The sequence below is a fragment of the Pan paniscus genome, chromosome 4 (genome assembly GCF_029289425.2).
Source record: "Pan paniscus chromosome 4, NHGRI_mPanPan1-v2.0_pri, whole genome shotgun sequence".
Classification (NCBI taxonomy): domain Eukaryota; kingdom Metazoa; phylum Chordata; class Mammalia; order Primates; family Hominidae; genus Pan; species Pan paniscus.
The window spans coordinates 153,375,542-153,381,918 of record NC_073253.2 but is presented as its reverse complement, the minus strand read 5'-3'; the positions used below and the strand labels follow the sequence as shown (position 1 = coordinate 153,381,918).

The 6,377-nt window shown below is 41.2% G+C and overlaps 1 pseudogene; it reads left to right on the top strand.

The window, feature by feature from the left end:
* The first annotated feature begins 1,756 nt into the window (after window positions 1–1,756).
* LOC100969408 (uracil-DNA glycosylase-like) lies at window positions 1,757–2,727 on the top strand (annotated as a pseudogene).
* Window positions 2,728–6,377: the final 3,650 nt, after the last annotated feature.

Below are 6,377 nucleotides of genomic sequence, written 5' to 3'. Positions count from 1 at the left end.
TACTAAAGAACAAGTCTCAGATAGGTATTGCTGGTGAATATTACTATATATGTAATTAGAAGTTAAAAGAAAGAGACCGTAGTGTGTACTGCCTGTATGATTCAAAATGAAATTATAGTACACTTATGAAAATGGGGAAATGATTAGCATATGGAAATAAGTTTTATCTGCTTTCAGTAATAAAAATGCCTGTTACAGTACTAGTACTAATATTCTGAGAATATTTTATATGTAAAGTAGAAAAAAATGCAAACACTAATTCTGGGATATTCTATTCTCCCCTATTGTCTTTGGCACGGTGGCCCGCACCTGTAATCCCAGCACTTTGGGAGGCCGAGGTGGGTGGATCATGAAGTCAGATCGAGACCATCCTGGCTAACACGGTGAAACCCCGTCTCTACTAAAAATACAAAAAATTAGCCGGGCATGGTGGTGGATGCCTGTAGTCTCAGTTACTTGGGAGGCTGAGGCAGAGAATGGTGTGAACCCGGGAGGCGGAGCTTGCAGTGAGCTGAGATCGCGCCACTGCACTCCAGCCTGGGTGACAGAGCAAGACTCTGTCTCAAAAAAAAAAAAAAAAAAAAAAAAAGGAACTGTACCTTCAAAGATTTTGAGGTGAGAGAAAGGAGCTGCTGAAGTAATATAGAAGATGTTAAGTAAATACCACGCAGATCCAAATCTTAATTGGAAGTATCAGTACAACCTCATGAAGTATTTGTGTAACTCCAGCTCTTTTTATTAAAGAGACTTAGAAACAAAGGCCAATCCAGTAGCAATGAGCTTCTCTACATCAGAGTTGGTCTTCATATGACATTTCTCATTGAGCTAAACCAGGATTTCTTGGACAAATGGCTGATTTCAAGTCTGAGGCAGAGTGTGTCCATAATGAGTTTATGGAGTGTGTCCATAATGAAACTGTCAAAAACTACATGGGTCATGTCAAACATGATTCCGTCTCAAAAGAGTCAGAAAGTACCTTGAAGAGGGTTCCACTGGCCAAAGACTTGAGCTTTGCAATGGATTGCAACCCATCAAATATATATAAATCCAAGAGTTCATAATAGCATATACATATTTTTAATTGGTCATCTTCCGAAGAAACAATGATCCAGTTTGTTAATTTAAAACTAGGTAAATAAAAGGAAATAAATATTTATTCTACTTATTCTATATGAACTGTAGTACTGGGTAACAAAATAGTAGATGAAAGGAAGAGTCTTTTTATAAAAGTATCTCAGATAATAAAACAAAAGATAGAATTAAAATTTTACTATTTTTCAACTCCTAATGAATTGATGAATGTAGACATTGAGCATCTACCTCAACTAATACCAGAAAAGAGCAAAAAACAGGCATTATATACCTTCTGATGAAGACACAAGACCCAACACCACTTATAACCTCATTAAGGGATCCAACCAGTGTCAGATCAGACCTCTCAATCCAGGTCTCAATTTGCAAGAAATACAAAAGCCGGTTGAACCGCACCATGAATGAGCAGTCAAATATCCAGACTGCAGGAAACTTGACAAGTCAAATAGCCCAGGTCTGTCAACAGATAAATTATAAGAAAGAGAAAGAGGTGGCGTAGAAAACCATAGGTTAAAAGAGACCTGAAAATCACATTAAGTTAAAAAATATACATAATATACATATATGGGCAAGACTAAACTATACAGTTTAGGGATGCATACTTGAATAATAAATCATAAATAAATACAAGAAAGTAGGCCAACTGCTGACTGCCACAGCCAGGATGAGACTCATGGGTCCCCTCCTGGGCTCCAGTGAGATCAGCCAGAAGGCTTTCTACTTCTTCTTCTCCCCTAGCCTCCCAGGAAGTGACATGCCCAGAGTCCCAAGTCCACTGACCTGGGGACCAGTGTGGCTGCCATAGCTGAGGATAGTGGGCATGTGGTAGCCAGCCCTGCCAAGAAGGACCAGGCTTGGCAAGGTGAACCTGGGACACTGCCCTCCTCACCACCAAGTAGAGCAGTTAATCTGTGTCCAGAGAAACATGGCCACAGCCCTGCTCAGACTCACACCTACAACATGGCCGTGGGCTTTGGTGAGATTTGGAAGAAGCATCTCAGCAGAGAATTTGGGAAACCATATTTTATAAAGCTCATGTGATTTGTTGCAGTAGAAAGCAAGGATTACACTGTTTATCCTCTCCCACACCAAATATTCACCTGGACCTAGATGTGTAACATAAGAGATGTGAAGGATGTCATTCCAAGACAGGATCCATATCATGGACCCCCCATCAAGCTCGTGGGGTCTGCTTTAGTCTTCAAAGACCTGTTCCACCTCTGCCCAGTTTGGAAAACATTTATAAAGAGCTGTCTACAGACATAGATGGCTTTGTTCATCCCAGCCATGGAGATGTATCTGGGTGGGTCAAATAAGGTGTTTTACTCAACGCTGTCCTCACTGTTCCAGCCCATCAAGCCAATTCTCATAAGGAGAGAGGCTGGGAGCAATCTCTGCTAATGCAACTGTGTCCTGGCTAAGCCAGAACTCCAATGGCCTTGCTTTCTTGCTCTGGGGTTCTTATGCTCAGAAGAGGACAGTGCCATGGAGAGGAAGCAGCACCCTGTACTGCAAACGTCTCATTCCTCCCTGTTGTCAGCGTATAGTGGTTTCCTTGGATGTAGACACTTTTCTAAGACCAATGAGCTGCTGCCGAAGTCAGGCAAGAAGCCTACTGACCGGAAGGAGCTGTGATCCTCAACTGAGAGGTAGTCTGTCTCCATTAATGGTTATTGAGAAACTGCTGTTAAAGTATTTGTCAGGTATGAAGTTGAATTGAAAATTTCCCTGTTGATTTTAAGTATTCTGCATGAGGGTGAAAAGCTTCTGTAAAGCAGCCATGAAACAGGCTGCCCAGGAATGGCCGCTTTGTCCAGGCAGACACAGCAAAGGCTATCACTTGACCAAATGACTTTCTCTGCAACACAGCTTTGGCCCAAAATACACACATTTCTCAGAAGACAGATGAGGTCAAATATTCACTTGGCTCTCTTTACCTCCTTTACCTGTATGGCTGAAGTGGGGAGATGTGCACCTTTAGGGACAGCTGCTCCCTAGTTTTGCCTGGTTAGACTTTCAGTTACAAGGTATTTGGGCATGTTTGCTTAGAAAGGTCCCCTTTTCTGGACAGGCACAGTGGCTCACGCCTGTAATCCCAACACTTTGGGAGGCCAAGGTGGGCAGATCACGAGGTCAAGAGATTGCAACCATCCTGGCCAACATGGTGAAACCCCATCTCTACTAAAAATACAAAAATTAGCCGGGCGTGGTGGCGCACGCCTGTAGTCCCAGCTACTCGGGAGGCTGAGGCAGGAGAATCGCTTCAACCCGGGAGGCAGAGGTTGCAGTGAGCTGAGATCTTGCCATTGCACTCCAGCCTGGCAACGGGGCGAGACCCCGTCTCAAAAAAAAGAAAAAAGAAAAGAAAAAAGAAAAAGAAAAGAAAAGCCCCCTTTGGCCAGCCTGGCAGGCATTCCAGTCTCTGCCAGGTACACAGCACCCTTGATCTTTCAAGGAGTGAAGGAAGCATAAGGATGTTATATGAGTTTCTAGAAATCCAGCCCTGAAATTAGGGCCCAATTTCCTGATTGTAGCAGAGGTGAAGGTTTCTAAGGGATATTTGGTGTGAGCCTGAACAGACAGACAGGGGCTGAGAGAAGTGAGCTGGCTCTTGTTGTTATTCTTCGGGTGTTTTGTGGAATACACAGTGAAATTTAAACAAGGAAGAGGAAAAACAGGAATTTTTTAATGGGAGGGGATGATTTTCTGCTAGAGTTATCCTGAGTTTGGATTTCTAAGGCAGCACAAGCTGCCAAATGCTGATTTTAATGAATTGAAATCACTTTGGGATATTTTTTCTGCCACACTGGAAAGTTTTAGTTTCTAAAAAATACTTATGCAGATATATATATATTTTTCCCAATCCTTGTTTTTTTAAAATTATTATTATACTTTAAGTTTTAGGGTACATGTGCACAATGTACAGGTTAGTTACATATGTATACATATGCCATGCTGGTGTGCTGCACCCATTAACTCATCATTTAGCATTAGGTATATCTCCTAAAGCTATCTCTCCCTCCTCCCCCCACACACAACAGTCCCCAGAGTGTGATGTTCCCCTTCCTGTGTCCATGTGTTCTCATTGTTCAATTCCCACCTATGAGTGAGAATATGCGGTGTTTGGTTTTCTGTTCTTGCGATGGTTTACTGAGAATGATGATTTCCAGTTTCATCCATGTCCCTACAAAGGACATGAACTCATCATTTTTATGGCTGCATAGTATTCCATGGTGTATATGTGCCACATTTTCTTAATCCAGTCTATCATTGTTGGACATTTGGGTTGGTTCCAAGTCTTTGCTATTGTGAATAGTGCCGCAATAAACATACGTGTGCATGTGTCTTTATAGCAGCATGATTTATAGTCCTTTGGGTATGTACCCAGTAATGGGATGGCTGGGTCAAATGGTATTTCTAGTTCTAGATCCCTGAGGAATTGCCACACTTACTTCCACAAGGGTTGAACTAGTTGAAAGTCCCACCAACAGTGTAAAAGTGTTCCTATTTCTCCACATCCTCTCCAGAACCTGTTGTTTCCTGACTTTTTAATGATTGCCATTCTAACTGGTGTGAGATGGTATCTCATTGTGGTTTTGATTTGCATTTCTCTGATGGCCAGTGTTGGTGAACGTTTTTTCGTGTGTTTTTTGGCTGCATAGATGTCTTCTTTTGAGAAGTGTCTGTTCATGTCCTTTGCCCACTTTTTGACGGGGTTGTTTGTTTTTTTCCTGTAAATTTGTTTGAGTTCATTGTAGATTCTGGATATTAGCCCTTTGTCAGATGAGTAGGTTGCAAAAATTTTCTCCCATTTTGTAGGTTGCCTGTTCACTCTGATGGTAGTTTCTTTTGCTGTGCAGAAGCTCTTTAGTTTAATTAGATCCCATTTGTCAATTTTGGCTTTGGTTGCCATTGCTTTTGGTGTTCTAGACATGAAGTCTTTGCCCATGCCTGTGTCCTGAATGGCAATGCCGAGGTTTTCTTTTAGGGTTTTTATGGTTTTAGGTCTAATGTTTAAGTCTTTAATCCATCTTGAATTAATTTTTGTATAAGGTGTAAGGAAGGGATCCTGTTTCAGTTTTCTACATATGGCTAGCCAGTTTTCCCAGCACCATTTATTAAATAGGGAATCCTTTCCCCATTGCTTGTTTTTCTCAGGTTTGTCAAAGATCAGATAGTTGTAGATATGCGGCATTATTTCTGAGGGCTCTGTTCTGTTCCATTGATCTAGATCTCTGTTTTGGTACCAGTACAATGCTGTTTTGGTTACTGTAGCCTGGAAGTATAATTTGAAGTCAGGTAGCATGATGCCTCCAGCTTTGTTCTTTTGGCTTAGGATTGACTTGGTGATGCGGGCTCTTTTTTGGTTCCACATGAACTTTAAAGTAGTTTTTTCCAATTCTGTGAAGAAAGTCATTGGTAGCTTGATGGGGATGGCATTGAATCTATAAATTACCTTGGGCAGTATGGCCATTTTCACGATATTGATTCTTCCTACCCATGAGCATGGAATGTTCTTCCATTTCTTCGTATCCTCTTTTATTTCATTGAGCAGTGTTTTGTAGTTCTCCTTGAAGAGGTCCTTCACATCCCTTGTAAGTTGGATTCCTAGGTATTTTATTCTCTTTGAAGCAATTGTGAATGGGAGTTCACTCATGATTTGGCTCTCTGTTTGTCTGTTATTGGTGTATAAGAATGCTTGTGATTTTTGTACATTGATTTTGTATCCTGAGACTTTGCTGAAGTTGCTTATCAGCTTAAGGAGATTTTGGGCTGAGACAATGGGGTTTTCTAGATATACAATCATGTCATCTGCAAACAGGGACAATTTGACTTCCTCTTTTCCTAATTGAATACCTTTTATTTCCTTCTCCTGCTTAATTGCCCTGGCCAGAACTTCCAACACTATGTTGAATAGGAGTGGTGAGAGACGGCATCCCTGTCTTTTACCAGTTTTCAAATGGAATGCTTCCAGTTTTTGCCCATTCAGTATGATATTGGCTGTGGGTTTGTCATAGATAGCTCTTATTATTTTGAGATACATCCCATCAATACCTAATTTATTGAGAGTTTTTAGCATGAAGTGTTGTTGAATTTTGTCAAAGGCCTTTTCTGCATCTATTGAGATAATCACGTGGTTTTTGTCTTTGGTTCTGTTTATATGCTGGATTACATTTATTGATTTGCATATATTGAACCAGCCTTGCATCCCAGGGATGAAGCCCACTTGATCATGGTGGGTAAGCTTTTTGATGTGCTGCTGGATTCGGTTTGCCAGTATTTTA